The 18,605-nt window shown below is 34.2% G+C and overlaps 1 pseudogene; it reads left to right on the forward strand.

The window, feature by feature from the left end:
• On the forward strand, positions 1-1,121 carry LOC112940667 (dirigent protein 19-like; annotated as a pseudogene).
• The last annotated feature ends 17,484 nt before the right edge of the window (positions 1,122-18,605 follow it).

Here is an 18,605-nt window from a genome sequence, read left to right on the forward strand (position 1 = left end):
ATGAAGTGTTATTTTCCAAAATTTTATAATTTTACAAGTGGGTCGTTAAAATATGAAAAATTTTGGCCTTTAACTTACGTATAAAAATAAGTATCCACACACCATAACATTCCATTCTCCACCAAAGTGACTCAAAGAAATTATCTCCATTCCAGGGCCAAACTAATACTCCAAATCTTCATCATTTCCATCTTCCTTTCTCTGGTGACCTTCCCGGCCATAGTTATATTTTGGCAAATTCATATACAAAAAACCCACAAGGTTAAAAAAAGGAAAAATCAATCATTTTTTATTTTATTGGCATGATATTGTAACTGGTTCAAAACGAACATCAATGATGATTATTCCATCTCCTAAATACACAATAATTGTTAAATAAGGTATTACACCTAACTCAAATTCCAAAAGCTAACTCTAAGGAAGGAGGATTGCCCAAGTCTTACAAGGAGTCCACTCATCTAATTAACCACAAATGGAGTCCACTCATCTAATTAACCACAAATGTGAGACTTTTTGCTTTAATACCCCACCTCACGTCCTGCGTGTAGCATTTGGTGCGTGGACAATGGACAATTTATAATTCACCTCACGCTCAGTGTTTAGCATCTAGTGCATGTGCATTTTAGGATAATTCTTTATCTTTTGAGCCCTAATATTGGGTGAGATGGTCTTGCTTCAATACCATCTTAAGTAAGGTCTTAGATCCAACTCATACCCCGAAAAGCTAACTCTTAGAAAGGAGGATTGTCCAATATGCGACTTTTGCTTTAACAACGAGGTTTTGGAAAAATGAATATGATAGATAATGCATTAACCTTAGGACCAAAACTAAGTTTCAAGATTGTTGGAAGCCCACAAGAGTTTAGTGATGCTGCTTCACACATAATGATGTTGGATTAATGATGATTGAATTTTGTTTTTATTGAAGGGAAATATAATGGAAGTATTTTTACTATATTTGATTGGAATTCGGTGTTCGAGAAGGTGGGAGAGATGGAGGAGATCAGAGGGAGTGGGCTTTCCGATTGGCTAAAGGATATGTTGAAGCTAGTACTCATTCATGGGATTTCAAAACTGGAAATGCTAATGTTCAGTATGATGCTTATGTCTTGTATTATTGAGATAATCTACAAGATTTAGTTTAACTGAACACAAATTTTATGAAATACTACATTTTGTCCAACTTTTTGATATATATATCAAACATTATGGTTTTTTGACATAGGTAAAGTTGTATGCTTCATCATTATGGATATGAACAACCTTAAAAAATTTACCACCCTAACCAAAATTACAAGCACCCTATTAATTCTATAATTTGATCTACATCTTCTATACAATTTCATTTTACTTTGTGAATGAAATTAGATCTATCTTCAAAACATTTCTCATTTCTTTCCTTCCACACTGAGCACCATATGCATGATGGTATTAGCTTTCACTACTTCTTTTTGAGTCTTGCTACCCTTCTCCCCCTTTCTGATGCAACATTTAAACTGATCAGAGTTGTGTTATGGCAAAGTCCAGCTACAACATATGATGTTGAGGAACATCTCCCATATAATTGTAGAGAATTTGTTGTTGAAAGAGTTGGTTTTGGTTCTTGTGGAATCAAACTAAATGGAAGATGAATTAACATGAATATTTGGTAGGAACATAATTAGTACAAAACAAAATTGTCAAGGTTAAGAATATGAAACCATTTTATGATTTGCCTAAATTTCACCTACCATAAAATGGTTTCATACTCTTAACCTTGACAATTTTAACAAATACTGATGTCATGGAAGACATCATAGGATGAATTTATTCCTATAAATAGATATCTCTTATATTATTTTCAAATCATCCTCTCACTTGCCTTCTCACCTTCTAAAGTATTTGTGTTCTCTCTCTTGTAGTATTTCACTTGTATTCTTTGTAGTGTGAAATAAATATTGGTACATTTGTTCTTTGGTGGACGTAGGATCATTTTGATCCGAACCACATTAAATATTGTTGTTCTTCCTTGTTCTTTAACTTAACATTTTCGCTAACAATTGGTATCATAGCCAAGGTTTTGTCTGAGTATGCTCCGTAGTTGCAGCACAATCTAAACTCCTACATCAGAGAAGGATTACTTTGGTTTTCTGTAGTGCCAAATACATTGTATTAGAAAAGGAAGAACAAGTAAAAAGAAAAATGAGTTCCATGAAGTTTGAAATTGATAGATTTAGTGGGATCAACAACTTCAATATTTGGAAAATTCAAATGATGGCGTTACTGCGGAAAGAAGGTTCAATCCATGCTATTGACAGAAAATATCCCAATAAGATATCGGATTTAGACAAGGAGAAGATTGAAGGAGATGCATTAAGTGAAATCCAACTATCCCTTGCACCTAACATACTCTGTGAAGTGAGTACAAGCACCGAAGAGACGACCAAAGAGTTATGGGAAAAGATGAAAGGGCTTTACCAGGACCAGTTAGTGACAACAAGAATGTTGTTATAGTGGCGTCTTCATACATTTAAGATGGATTTAGGTACTTTGTTGCAAGACTATGTAGATGTGTTTAATAAACTTGTGATGGACTTACAAACTGTTGAAATTAAAAAGGACGAGGAGATGCTTGCATGTTCTTTGCTATTTTCATTGACTTCAAAATATCGGGATATTGAGAATTCAATAATGTATAGAAAACAACCTATCAAACTTGATCAAGTGCGGCAAACACTTAACTCTTGTGATGTGCGGATGCATTTTGAATGAGACAAAAGTGAGGAAGCTAGTGGACTCTTTGTAAGAGGTCGTACTAGCCAACATGGAAGGAGAAAATCGAAGTACAAATCAAAGTCTTGTGTGAGAAAAATGAATGCGGAGTGTTGGGGTTGTCACAAGAAGGGGCACTTTGAATGAAATTGCCTTATAACGAAGTCCAAAGAAAAGGCGAATGCATCCATTGTTGAGCAAGTACATGATAATGATGGTGATTATGTACTAACAACATCATTCAATAGTGGAGTCTATAACAACAAATGGGTCTTAGACTCTTGTTGTACTCTTCATATGATATTCCAAAAAGATTGGTTCAGCAGCTATGAAAAAAGTAGAGGAACTGTATTAATGGGCATTATTGCAACTTGTAAAATAGTTGGCACTGGTTCAGTTCGTATTCGCTGCCATGATGGAATCGTGAGAACTATTACAAAAGCTCGTCATGTTCCTGATCTGAATAAGAATTTGATCTTTCTGGGTACTTTGGATAAATAAGTTTATAAGTACATGAGTGAATGAGAAACTATGAAAGTGACTAAAGGATCTTTAGTCATGTTGAAGGCCAAGTTGGAGGATGGCCTTTACACACTTGTGGGAAGCACCATTATTGGCTCAGTAAACGCATCTACAATGCATTTATCTAATGATGACAAGACAAAATTATGGCACATGAGACTAGGCCATATGAGCGCACGAGGATTGGAGATGTTAAGCAACCTCAACCTTTTGAGTGGTGAGAAGATCAGCACACTTGAATTTTGTGAACACTGCGTCTTAGGGAAGTACAAAAAAGTATAGCTTCAGCACTGGCAAGCACAAGATGGGAGGGGTACTAGACTACATCTATTGAGATTTATGGGGTCCTTCTAAGCTTCCATCGAGGGGAGGAAAGAGGTATCTTCTCACATTCATTGATGATTTTTTATGAAAGGTTTGGGTGCATTTCCTGAAGAAAAGAGGTAAAGCTTTTGAAGCATTTAAAGAGTGGAAGATTTCGGTTGAAAATCAACTGGAGAGAAAAATCAAGTATCTTCGCATATACAATGGCTTGGAGTTTTGCAGTGAAGAGTTCAATGATTTCTGCAAGGTTCATGGGATCGCAAGACATAAGACGGTCAGGCACACACCACAATAGAGTGGAGTTGCCGAGAATGAATAGAACTCTTCTTGAGAAGGCTCATTGTATGCTTTGACAAGCCAAGATGTCAAAAGTATTTTGGACTAAAACAGTTCATACTGCTTCTCATATTGTCAATCGGTATCCAAGATCAGCGATTGACTTTTAGACTCCGAATGAGGTCTAGTTAGGTGAACCCTCTTACTATTCATAATTGCGAATATTTGAGTGTCCAGCTTATTATCATGTTAATGAAGGAAAGCTTGAATTAAGGGCTAAAAAGGCCATATTCGTAGGGTATGTGTATGGAACAAAAGGGTACAAACTATGGTATTTGTCTTTACTTAAATTTATAGTTAGTAGAGATGTTACCTTTGATGAATCCTGTATACTTGATCCTCGTAAAGTTTCTGTGAAGTTATCAAAAGACAGGAACAACAAGCAGGTGAAGCTACTAGTGGAGACCAAGGAACGAGATCAAGAGACTCAAATTGATGAGTCAAAAGATGTAGATCTTGAAGAACTTGCTTCCAATGAACCATACACAATTGCGAAGGGAAGGGACAAAGTGCAGATACGAAAACCGGAACGTCTGATAGATCAAGAAAATCAGATTGCACATGCGCTCGTAGGTGCAGAAGAAGAGATTAAGTGTCTCGAGTCCTCTTTGTATGTTGAAACAACTTCTTGCAAAGATGCTGCACAATGGCAGTTAGCCATGATGGAAGAGATGGAGTCTCTTCACAAAAATAAGACATGGATCTTAGTTAAAAGGCCAAAGGGGATAAGGACAGTTGGATGCAAATGGGTCTACAGAAATAAAGAAGGTATTCCAGAAATGGAAGATTCTAGGTTCAAGGCGAGAATGGTTGCAAAGGGTTTTAGTCAAAAGGAGGGAATTGACTACAATGAGATCTTCTCTCCAGTAGTGAAACATAGCTTAATTCGTGTGCTATTAGCGTTGGTTGCACAATTTGATTTAGAGCTTCAACAACTTGATGTCAAAACTGCTTTTTTACATGGTGATCTAGAAGAGACAATATATGCCAACTGAAGAAGTCTATATAGATCAGCCTGAAGGTTTCCTAGCTGAAGAAAAATAAGACCATATATGCCAACTGAAGAAGTCTTTGAATGGTGTGAAGTATTCATGACTACACATGGATTTTTGATGCCAAGAGATTTGATGCATTCATGACTACACATGGATTTTTTAGGAGTGTATTTGATAGCTGTGTGTATCACAAGAAGATGTCTGGCAATTCTATGATTTATCTATTGTTGTATGTTGATGATATGCTTATTGCTGCTAACAACATCATAGAGGTAAATATTTTAAAGAAACTGTTGAGCCAGGAATTTGACAAGAAGGATTTGGGAGTTTGCAAAGAAAATTCTTGGAATGGGGATTTCAAGAGAAAATGGTGTTGTACATCTTTCTCAAAAGAGGTACATCAAAAAAATTCTTGAAAGATTTAATATGCATATGATCAAGCCTGTAAGTACACCGGTAGCTTCTTATTTAAAGTTTTCAGAGTTACAAATGCCTCAGTCAATGGATGATGGAGCATATGTCAAAGGTTCCTTATGCAAGCGCATTTGGTAGCATTATGTATGCTATGATATGCACATGTCCAGATATTGCTTCATCTGTAAGTGTTATAAGCAGTTACATGACAAATTCAGGAAAAGGGAACTAGGAAGCTCTCAAGTGTATATTGAGATATCTCAAAGGATCTCCTAATGTTGGCCTAACCTTCCGTAAAAGTGAAGGTATTTCAATTCTCGGTTATGTAGATTCTGACTATGAAGGGAATCTTGATCGAAGGAGTTCCACAACTGGATACATCTTTACTCTCATTGGCAGTGTCGTTAGTTGGAAATCGACTTTACAGTCTATTGTCACTTTGTCTATAACTGAGGGAGAATATATGGCAGCAACGATGGCAGTGAAAAAAGCTATTTGGTTGAAAGGTTTGGTGGCAGAATTGAGTTCGGTTCAGCTGGAATCAATTCTAAGATGTGATATTCACTTGATTAAAAATCAATGATTTCATGAGCTCACCAAACACATTGATGGCAGATTTCATTTATTCAAGATATTATAGAAGAGGGAGTTATCAAAGTTGAGAAGGTTATCACAGACGATAACGCTGCAAACATGTTGACCAAAATAGTCCCGCTTGCCAAGTTTGCACGCATCAAGGACTTGGCGGGAGTATACATCAAGTGATGCAACTCTAGGGGAACAACTGCTAGGTGGAGTTGGTATGTTCAACAAAGTTTGATTCTTCTTGTTTCTTACAATGGGATCGCCCAGTAAGCTTAGAAGTTTTGGCTGGAGTAGTGTATACGCATGCTTGGAACACAAACCAAGGTGGAGATTGAAAAAGTTGGTTTTGGTTCTTGTGGAATCAAACTAAACGGAAGATGAATAAATATGAATATTTGGTAGGAAGATAATTAGTACAAAACAAAAGTCAAAGATTGTATCTTGGTAGGTGAAATTTAGGCAAATCATAAAATGGTTTTATATCTTAATTTTGATAATTTTGACACATAGTGATGTCATGGATGACATCAATAGGATGAATTTATTCCTATAAATAGGTAGCTCTTAATTCATTTTCAAATCATCCTCTCACTTGCCTTCTCACCTTCTAAGGCATTTGTGTTCTCTCTCTTGTAGTATTTCACTTGTATTCTTTGTAGAGTGAAATCAATATTGATGCAGTTGTTCTTTGATGGACGTCAGATCATTTTGATCTGTACCACGTTAAATATTGTTGTTCTTCCATGTTCTTTGATTTCACGTTTCTGCTAACAGTTGTTGGAATTTTAGAAGGTGTGAATGAAAATGAAGAGTTGCGAATTTTATGAAGAGTTGTGACTTAAATGAAAAGTTGCGACTTTTATGAAGAGTTGTGTCTTTTATGAAGAGTTGTGTCTTTTATGAAAAGTTTTGACTTTTATGAAAGTTGGTGACCTTTTCGAAAGATTGTAACTTTTTTAAAGGTTTGTGACATTTCCGGTAAGGCACAATAAGAACCTTTTTACACTATCCTTTTTTTTTTCTATAAATTGAGGGATTTCCTCTCATTTTAAGAACTAATTTCTGGACTTCTTGTACTACTAATAAATCTAAATGTACTTTGCTTCCGTTGAGTGGTTCGCTGACATCATGGTTTTTGGTATCGATACCCGATGAGTAAGATTATTCTATCCTGCGAGGATATATTCCATTAACTTCGGGTACTTGAGGGGAATAATTTCTTTAAGGGGATACAGTTCATTCAGTGGGCTCGATTTTCTTCTTTAAGAAAATTATTTCGTATATTGTTTCTAATTTGTTTCTGATTCTATTTTTTCTACTAGCTTTAATTTTCTAGTTTTGAAAATGTTCTTTAAACTTTATTATTTCTTACCAAATCCTTCAAAATTTTGTTCTAAGTATCTTAAAAATATAAGATGAACAACATTTAAAATATAAAAATAAGTGTTCATTTATTTCCCCAGTAATTTTGCATAAGAAACACATGACTAGTTGCTTTCCTTTCTTCTGCAACACCTCTTGAGTTAAGCAGGTTCTTTTTATGACTAATCAAGTGAAAGTGTTTCACTTTGGTTAGGATCAGTAATGATGATAGCCTCTAACCCCAACTTGTATGTCTTTCTTGTAAGCATTGTTTACGGTGAATTTGCCATCCTTGATATATCAAACATTATGTTCTTTGAATAATTTAAATCAAAGCAATTGAATGATTTTTGTAATGTTTCTGACATTATTATTAAAAAATAGTACAAACTTTTTGGATGCAAATTTGAAACAAAAGAATATTTCAAAATTAAATAAAGTAATATGTCACGCCAATTAAATGAAAAATATTTTAGTTTAATAGGTAGCTGGGTTTTAATTAATAATTTTGGTGTAACCACACCTTTTTCCTCGTATTAGAGTATTGTGAGGTTCTTTTCCTCTTTTTTTTTTTGGATCAAATTCATTTTTTCATGCTGGATTATTTGACACGCATTTTAACTTTTGACACATCTTTTTATTTACAATTTTTTTATTTGCTAAAAGTTAGGCAAAAGTACTCATTACACCTCTGGACTTAAAATTTTTTATTTAGTGTACATTTAAAATTTATTTCGTTTTAATTACCCTTCTGAATTTGTTTATTCATCCAACATGTGTACCTTTTCTATCCACCTGGCGTAGAAATTGAAATCACATTCTACTAGGCGCGTGAGGAAGTGATTTTTTGCCACGTCATAAAGCTACAATGGTAATATACGTAAAATTTCTATTTTTCTTTAATATTTGACTTATTTTAAAGATTTTTCTCTCTCTATTCTTTAACTATTTATTATCCCTAATCCCGTCTTCCATTTCAAATTTTATATTTTTTCTCCCTTTTTTATTTTAATTGCTATTGCTAAATGCATGAATTAAAAAAACAAACAAACAAATAATCAACAACACATCATATTAATTATATGATCGACAAATTGACCATTCTTATTCTACTTATTGATATGTTATCATAGATTTGCTATACTCCAAGAAAAGATAAACCCACATCTAAAAAATAAGAGAAGCAAATAGATGGTCTGAAATCTTGAATTCAGGCTTCTAATTGACGGTTTGCAAATTGCAATACCGCTAAAAACCTATTAGACTACTGGTGTCCCGTCTTCCATAGCCAGAGATTAGTCATTTAAGGATCAGTTGATGCACTGGAAAAGCCCTACAATTTTTATACTCAAAAAAGATCTAGTTTCATTTTATTTGTTGCAACAAACAAAAGAGAAGTAAAAAACTTGCTGAAAAGTTGGAGAGTGAGAAAAACTTTGGAGAAGAGAAATAGTATTGTGCAAGTAATAAATACTTAATAGATTGGAGAAACGTAGATAATGATGAAGATGAATATGGTGAAGAATGATGGAGAAAAAAAAGTGAGGATACGGATGGTTGTTACTTATTTATTCTGGTGGCTAATATTTATTTAAGTGGCAAAATATTTATCTAGGTATCATGTGCGTGTAGACATGATAAGAGTGATCGGACAAAAAGGTGCACATGTTGGATGAATAAACAAGTTTGGAAAGATAATTAAAATGAAATAAAGTTTAAATATATACCGAATAAAAAACTTCAAATTCAGGGGATGATAAATATTTTTGCCTAAAAGTTATTTAGAGTACCATTTTAAGATTATATTAAAGTTTCAATCCTTTTTTACTTGTAAGGTGATGTCCAATCCTTTTTTTCTTGTGAGGTAATGTTGATTTTATTAGTAAATGAGATAAAAGAAAATATAAGAGTTCCATTTTAAGATTATATTAAAGTTTCAATCCTTCTTTACTTGTAGGGTGATGTCCAATCCTTTTTTTCTTGTGAGGTAATGTTGATTTCATCAGCAAATAAGATAAACGAAAATATTGTTTACGCGTATGACCTATGAAGTGATATTACCAATTTATTTTCATCGGTTTCGTTTTCTATTGCCCTCTTCGTTGCAATTACGTCTTAATTTATGTGTTCTTATTAAGGTAGAATTCTTTTTAATAACAACAACAACAACAACAACAACAACAACAACAACAACAACAACAATAATAATAATAATTGAATCTTGTCGCTAAAACAACATATTTGTGTGATTATAATTATCGATGAAGGTAAGGGAAATTAAAAGTTAATTTATTTTTATGTATAAAAATATCATTTTTTTTAAAAAAAATAAACTTAACAAAAATGTGTCACACAAGTTGCAATAAAAAGAGTATGAAAAATTATATTTTTTCCTTTAAGTCACTAATGCCTCAATTATTTTTATAAAGATTAAAACGTTTGAATCTAAATACACGTTTGAATGATTAAGAAGTTATATCTATTCTGAACACTTAAATAATAAAAGCTTCATTTGTTTTCATTATGATCAAGGTTTTGTAACGACCTGTTTAGTCGTTTTGAGCAGCAGATTTTATTTCTGGAAAAACTGGCTGAGACAACGGATCCCACGACGGACCGTCATGGGCACGACGGATCGTCGAGGGGGTCTCGTTCCAAAACACTTAGAATTCTGAAATTTGGGTACTAAAATCGACTCTCTGAACTTCGTGACGGAATGGCAGGACGGACCGTCACAGGCATGACGGGCCGTCACAGATCCTTTAGTGAAATTTAGTCTCTGAACTTTGTGACGGAAGCAGCAGGACGGACCGTCGCAGGCACGACGGGCCATCACAGACTGCGTAATCCCAGGCTGGGTCGGATTTCTATTTAATATTTTAAGGGGCGTTTTGGACTATTCTTGCTTATAATTATAAAGTTAGTGGTTGAATGTTAATAATTTAATTACTTGGGGGTTAAAAGAGAGAATCTTGAAACAAGTAGTGGGGTATTTTATCATCTTTTATACTTAATTATATTCTAATTAGGGTAAAAGAAAGAGGGTTTGAATAAGAAAAAGAAAAAGAACAGAGAGAGAGGGAGAAACGAGCGAGAGAGAGAGAGGAACGAAGAGGAAAGCAAAGCTTTGGAGAAGTAGATTGCGTGATCACAATTCTTCGGTGGAGGTAGGTTATGGTTTTTATGCTATTCGTAGTAAACTCTTAATAGCGAATGATATGTATTGGGTAGTGTTGTAAAACCCTTCTATATGCTTTATTGTATGCTTGTATGAATGTGATTATATAATTGTGATAAAATAAGCACGATGAAGCTATTGAATCCTAAATCTTGAAAAGCCCTAATATACTTTGTTAATGATGATGCCTTGGTATAAAAGAAGGCTTGATAAACGAAAGTAGTGAGATAAGGGGATCGGGTGCCAGATTCCGGTACAAGGATAGTATATGAGGATAGGAGTGTCACGTTCCGACACCAGGATAGTATATGGATCGGGTGCCACATTTCGATACCAGGATAGTATATGAGGATCGGAGTGTCATAGTATATGGATCGGGTGCCACGTTCCCGTACCAGGATAGTATATGAGGATCGGAGTGTCACGTTCCGACACCAGGATAGTATATGGATCGGGTGTCACGTTCCGGCACCAGGATTAGTAAAGAGAATGAATCTTGAAATATATAAATATACTCAATTTAATGAACCTAATTCCCAAATGAGTATGATGGGGAGGCGTGAGTCCTCATTGATGTGCTTGGTGTTGTGACCAAGGGTTATGGTAATTGTAAATGCCGCATGTTGAGTATTGTAGTTTATTTTATGATATTATTTGATATATACTGTTTTCTATTTTGAGTTGGCCGATGATATCTACTCAGTACCTGTGTTTTGTACTGACCCCTACTTTTATGTTTCTTCCTTTGTTATTTGTGGAGTACATCAAATGTACCATCGTCTTCAACTCAATCGCAACTCTAGCCAGTCTTCATTACACCGGATTTCAGGATGAGCTAACGCTTCTAGGTTGGACTGGATCTTCTTCTTCATTTCTTGATGCCTTGAAGTTCCGGCATGGACTAGCTTTTTATTTATTCTAAGCTTTCTAGATACTTTTAGAATTAGTAATTTGGGAATAGATGTTCTTGTGATGATGACTTTCAGATTTTGGGGATAATGATAAGTTTTGAGTTTTAGAAGTTATTATTGAATTTTAAGTCTTCCGCATTTTATTCTGTTTACTATGTTTGAAAATGTTGGGGTTAGATCTGTTGGTTCACTCATATAGTAGGATAAGTGTGGGTGCCACTCGCGACCCGTTTTGGGTCGTGACAGGTTTGAATTTGATTGCACATCTGAATGTATATAAATTAAATTTGATTAATGTAAACGCAATATTGAAATGATATCGTAGGTAAACATTACATAAAAAAAAATATTAGATAAGAAACGACATTCTTTGAGGGCATCTCCAATACTATACACTATTTTACTCTCCAAATGTAAAGTTTTTCATTTTTTCAGACAATCAACTCCAACCTAATTTTCTATTTTACTCTCTAAAATTTTTTTCTCCCTATCTTCAACATTATATTATTACTTCTATTCATTCTTATTTTCTTATTTCATAATATAAATCTTTTATTTCTTTTTTTGAATATTACTTTATATAACTTTCATGTGATAAATTTTATTTTTTCAACTTTTTATTTAATATCAAATTTTATTTTATTCTAAATTTTAAATAACATAAATTGCAAAAAAATATTATATAGTTGTAATATACAATTTAATGGACAAATTCAAATAACAGTGAAATAAAATTACAAATACACTAAATTTTCGAAATTATTATGTTGATCCCATAAACACTCTAATAATGCATTAGGAGTTCAAAATGAACTTTTTTTTGTCCTTCATTTTTTTATGTCTAGCTAGAAGTTGTTCAAATCGAATATTTTCATCTACCTCCATTTTTATCATTGGAGTTGGAGTATCTACAACATCTTGAGTTGGTGCATTAAGATTGTGTTCATCCTCAATTATCATGTATGCAGTATAAAATATGCACTACACCATTTAAGGCCTAGGGCCACACTAATTCTAGACAACACTTATAAAGTATTACCTAAAATACTTTTGGGGATGCTTTTAAAGTGTAGCCCATTTTTTTACTTTTAGCTACAATAGTATTAACAACACTTCTAAAGTGTATTCTTCAGTGGTATAAGCTACACTTTATTAGTGTTGTTATAATTGACAACAACAATTCATACGAATGACCACACTTTTAAAGTGTCTTATGTTTATAATTGTAAAAACAACACATTATAAATGTGACCTTAGTGTTTTCATTAAAATTTTATATTCCCTCCAACATTTCTAACATTAAAACTTGTTCTCCCTCGAATTTTTATTAGCCAAAAGAAAAATCATTAAAACTTATTTTTAGTTAAAATAAAAAACTTCAGCTAATGTTTCCAATTCTCTCAAATTTCATCTAATTTTTTCATTTCTCTCAATCTTCAGTGAAGAGCGCGATTCTAGGTAAATTTTTCATTTCCTCAAATTTTAGTGAAGAACGCTATTTTGAGATGAGAACATGAAGAAATCGGCTTTTCTCTCAAGAAGAACTTTATATCAAAATTCAGTTGCAGAACACAACTTTCAGCTGAAGAATTGAAGAAAAATACGATTTTTCTCATGAAGAACTAAAAAACACGATTTTCCTCCCTCGAATTTCTTGTTGAAGAGTGAAGAGTGAAGAACACGATTTTCCTCAAAGATTTCTTGTTAAAGAGCTATTCCATCAGATTTAGGGTTGTCGGAATAGTGTTAATCAGGTAAAAAAATCTATCTTTAACAGTCTAAATTCTAGATTTATTGTTTTGGTATTCTTGTGTATCTTTGAAGGACTAAATATCAACTTAGGGTTTTGATATTCTTATGTTGTTAAGACAAATTTTGCTGATTATATAAAGTCTAGCTCATAGTTGTATTAGTTCTAGTAGTCTCTTTGTCTTTAAAATTTTAGACTTGTAGTAATTGTTAATCATAGTCTTTTGGAAAGGTATGAGAGTTAATGCTTTCATTTGCACAACCTCCTTTATAGTTCTATGCATGTTTATTGGGTTAAATACTTTCCTAATTTGATATAGATGATAATCTCTGATAACTAATACCTTAAGCTCACAAAATCTTAAGGTGTTGTTATTAAGTGCAAAGTAAGTGTTCAAAAATCTGCACTTAGCTACAAAGTGATCTGAAGCAACATGGTAGGCTTTTTCTGTAAACAAACATTTCTATAAATCTATATCGACTAACATTTCCACAATTTCAAAGATTAAGTTATATTTTAATTATCTTTGAATATGGACACCAAGTACGGGATATGTCTACTGTTGCTCTTGGATATCATAAGTTATGAAAAGAAAATAGATTTTTGTATAACATAATTGCAAAGCTTTTGTACATGTGTCAAAAAATGAGAGGTCAAAGTTAGATGCCAAAACAAGGCAGTGCATCTTCATTAGATATGCCAAAAAAAGGCTATATGATCCAATTGAAAAGAAACTTATGAGAAGACGTGATATTATTTTCAGGGAGAATCAAACAATTAAAGATATTGACAAAGCGGAGAAGGTAGAATCTTCAAGTTTTGATGGTATAGTTCATCATGATGAAGTTCCTCACATAAGTGTGCATGATTTTATTGGGCTTGATAATCATGGTGACGCCCATAATCATGTATTGAGTCAACATATTGATGTTGATAATAACAATGATATTATTATTGATAATCCTGTTGCTTATGAAGTTGTGGGCGAATCAACTATTCCACCTTAGAGGTCCACAAGACAGCGGTTTCCTTTCTCTCGTCATTCACCCAATGAGTATGTTTTACTAACTGACAAGGGAGAACTTGAATGTTATGAGGAGGCCATGGAATATGAGCACAAGGATCAATGGATTGAAGCCATGCAAGATGAGATGAAGTCTCTACATGAGAACCACACTTATGAGTTGGTAAAATTGTCTAAGGGCATGAGAGCTTTGAAGAACAAGTGGATGTTCAAAGTTAAAGTTGAAGAGCACAACTTGAAGCCAAGATACAAAGCTAGATTGGTTGTTAAGGGATTTGGTCAAAGAAAGGGTATTGAATTTGACATATTTTCTCATGTTGTGAAAATGTCCTCGATTCGCACAGTTTTAAGTTTGATTGCTAGTCTTAATTTAGAGATTGAGCAGATGGATGTGATCACGTCTTTCCTTCAAGGTGACCTAGATGAAGAGATTTATATGGAACAAACCGAGGGCTTCAAAGTAGAAGGTAGAGAAAATTTTGTGTGCAAACTCAAAAAGAGTCTTTATGGCCTAAAACAAGCTCCCACACAGTGGTACAAGAATTTTGAATGTGTTATGGGGGGGCAAGGCTATAAGAAGACTTCTTCAGATCATTGCGTATTTGTACAAAAAAATTCTGACAATAATTTTATCATCCTTTTGCTTTATGTGGATGATATGTTGATTGTGGGCAAGAATACTTCCAAGATTGACGAGCTGAAGAAAAAGTTGTGTAAGTCTTTTTCTATGAAAGACTTGGGTGATGCCAAGCAAATTTTGGGCATGAGAATTACTCGTCTCGGAGATGAAAGGAAAATTTATTTGTCCCAGAAGAAGTACATTTAACATGTACTGGAGCCCTTCAATATTAAGAATGTTAAGCCTGTAGTACACCTCATGCTGGTTATATGAAGTTGAGCAAGAAGATGTGTACTACAACCAGGGAGGAAAAAGAGAACATGGACAAAGTTCCATATTCCTTTATCGTCGGAAGTCTAATATATAAAATTGTATGAAATAGACCTGATATTGCTCACGCAGTGGGTGTTGAAAGCAGATTTCTTAAAAATCCAGGAAAAGAGCATTGAGAAGCTGCGAAGTGGATACTCAAGTATCTTAGAGGAAGCTTAGATGAATGCTTGTGTTTTGGACCATCAAATCAAATCTTGAAAGGTTATACAGATTTTGATATGGCAGGTGACCTTGATAACAGAAAATCAACTACTGGATATTTGTTTTCTTTTTCAGGGGGAGCTATGTAACAACCCTAAAAATGGAAATGCTAAGTAATTCTTAATGTGTCTAGAATGTCCACGATTAGATCGGGTTCACACAGATTGATGCGCGTACAACCAGACCTCAAAACCCTTGCTACATCCAAGCCAAATAACTTGGGGAGTTATTTGAGCTAGGAAAGGTTGGTTCCAACCATGTAGGGCTCTTGAATACGAAGATTTACTTGAAGGAGTCTTTACCAGACTTAAAACGGGAAAATCATAGGTTTGGAGGGTCTAGGGGTGAAATGGTCTTTTTCCAGGATAAGGTTAGTATCGTAATTAACCTAAATATATAATTAATTATTTACTTAATAAGGTGGATGGGCATTTTGGGGAGAGAGGGCCAAAAATTGGCTCTTGAAGTGAAGTCTTGCTCCTCCCGGGTTCGAACCTAGGTGGAAGCAATGCATTACATTGTTTTTAATTTAAGTTGGTAAATTAATGTAACTAATTCATATTTATTAGTTATCAGCAGATTTAAAATAAAAGGAAATCAGATTTTTAATAATTAAATAAAACCTTATTTGACTAAGTCCTAAACTAGACTCCTAAGCCTAAGAAAACTCTTCTCTCCCGCACTCATCTTTCTCTCTCACGTCTCTATCACTATCATTCACGTTTTCTCAGACAAAATAACTCCAAAAACAGTAGGTAAACCAAATTTTTTCACACTTTAAGAACTCACACGAAAAAAATAAGAAAAACAAACGTTAATCAATCACGTTAGGCAAAGAGAGAGTTTTTCCGTCAAGTTGGTGTTGAAACTTGGATTTGGACGTGTGTTTGGAGGGGTTCTTTGGGTATAAATTCGAGGTTTGAACATCAAAAAGGTATGAATTTACTTATCTCTTGGTCCCTTTCCCAAGAGACCCCTTAAGATTTAGATTATTCATTCGAAAACTAGGATTGTTTCCCCTTTGGCATGCCCCAGTTACTAGATCCTAATGAATCGTAGGTTGGGCATGATTGCTGGTAGATTTAGGTGTATGTTATGTTTCGTGATGAATATGATTATATTGTGTACTTGAAATCGTATGATAGGCAACCATGTATTGAAATTTGTGCAAGTGTGTGCATGTTTAAAAGAATGTTACTATGATGTAATTGAATGAGGCCGAATTAAGACATCAAGTTTAGTAATGTTTTGATTGTCATTTTACGTACATAAATCTATGTAATCGTGATGTTCATTAAAGTGGAAATGGGGCTGATTTGAGTGTCAACGTTTTGGCTAAACTACTCCATGAGATTACCCCCCTCCCAAAAAAAAATTGTTAAACAATCCATGAATTGTCCTAAGTTTTCAAGTGGAAATATTGATGTAAATAAGTTGAGAAAATGATTAATTTCCATCCAAAAATATAAGTTTGGTTTAGGCTAAAGTTTAGTGATGAAATCTGGAAAATTTATTTAATTTTAAAGGGGTGAGGCCATTAGGATTCGAACCTGTGACCTCACCCGTTTGGAACCTTAATTTCGCAAAAAAAAAGAAAAAGGGTCTGGGGGATTTGAAATGGGGTCTACTGGTTGAGAAAGAAGAGACCAACAAATTAAATAAATAAAATGGGAGGCGTGGAAATTGAACCCACAACCTCCAGGCAGCGAATGAAAGAAAAGAAAAATAAAAGAAAGAAAGTGTGAGGCGTGGGAATCGAACCCACGACCTCAAGGCTGTAAAGGAGAAAGGGAAAAATAAAAAGAAAATAAAGTGAGGATATGAGGGCTCAATCCCACAACCTCACTGCCAATGCATAGCTAAGTGAAACTTTAAATAAAAAGAAAATAAGGAGGCTGCGGGGGTTCGAACCCACCACCTCATAGTCCCTAACGAATTAAAGAATAATTAAAGAGAGGCTGTGGGGGTTTGATCCCACAACCTCACGGTCTATGCAAAATTGGACAAGAGAATTAAGTTTTAAATGAAAAAAATAAAAGGGGTTGTGGGGGTTCAATCCCATAACACTTCGGCCAAATAAGAGGATAATCCAAGGAGACAAATAAATATATAATGTTGATGTTGGGGCTGGATCTAGGGTCCCAATGTCATGAAGACTAAAAATAAAGTCAAGAAAAAAAATATAAGTATTGTCCAAGGGGTTCGAACTTGGGTTCCCTTGCCCAAATTTTCATATTGATACATAAATCATACGTGAATTACATGTTCAAGAATAATGTCACCTACTTAGATCAAAATCGAGATCTTGGCATATATACAAGTTACATAAGTCTTGTACTACATAATATTAGGAAGATATGAGTCACTTAACAAACTATGAATAAAGCCTCATGGCTTGTATGTATAGACCCATAAGTCTAGCATACGATTAAAAACAAGTGAACCTAAGATGTATGTAATGAAATGATGAAACCCTAGACGCGTTAAGTAAGATTGTGAAACACACTAAATGGACAAGTACATTAGCATATTATGAATGAACAATGAAATGATGAAACCCTAGAAGGGTTAAGTAAAAGTGTGAAACACACCAAATGGCCAAGTGCATTGGCATATGATGAAATAAACATTCACGTAAAAATGGTGAGTAATTATGAAGAGAAAGTGTGCTAATGTTAATGAATTTACTGACAACATGATATAAGTCTAATGTAAAGGATGGGAGCATTATCAAGTGATCCTAAGTAAATATTACCAAAACATACTCACCTATGAGAGTGTAAAGTTACTGAAGAGACCAGTCTATATGAACATTCTAATGAAAGTATTGAGATTAACACACTTAATTATAATGATGAGATGAGAAATCATCTATTGAGTTATGATGTCCTCATACTAGAAGCCAACTTCCATGACGTATGAGTTGAATCTAATGGAACTTTATACTGAGCACCGATAGACTAGCTATGAGCGGTGATGCCTTCTTTTGGGAAGGGCGAATGTTCACGTAACTCTCATGATATGAGACTGTCCGGCATGCCAGGTATGGGTCTCCTCAAATCTCCTAGTCTTCGAACCTATGGCGGGGTTCAATTCCCATGTACGCTATCATATTTTGGGTCACTTTCGCCGGTGATTCCACCTCTTTTTGGTGTGGGGTTTCATGACACTGGATTTCATGATGCTCACATGATCTATGTCGGTTAAAGTTAAAGTTCCCAATGAATGAAGGAGGCCAGCCTCAAATGAAGCACATAATGAAACAAATGGTACCAAAGGTATTAGGATAGGATAATCAAA

Source organism: Solanum lycopersicum, chromosome 1 (assembly GCF_036512215.1).
Source record: "Solanum lycopersicum chromosome 1, SLM_r2.1".
Lineage (NCBI taxonomy): Eukaryota > Viridiplantae > Streptophyta > Magnoliopsida > Solanales > Solanaceae > Solanum > Solanum lycopersicum.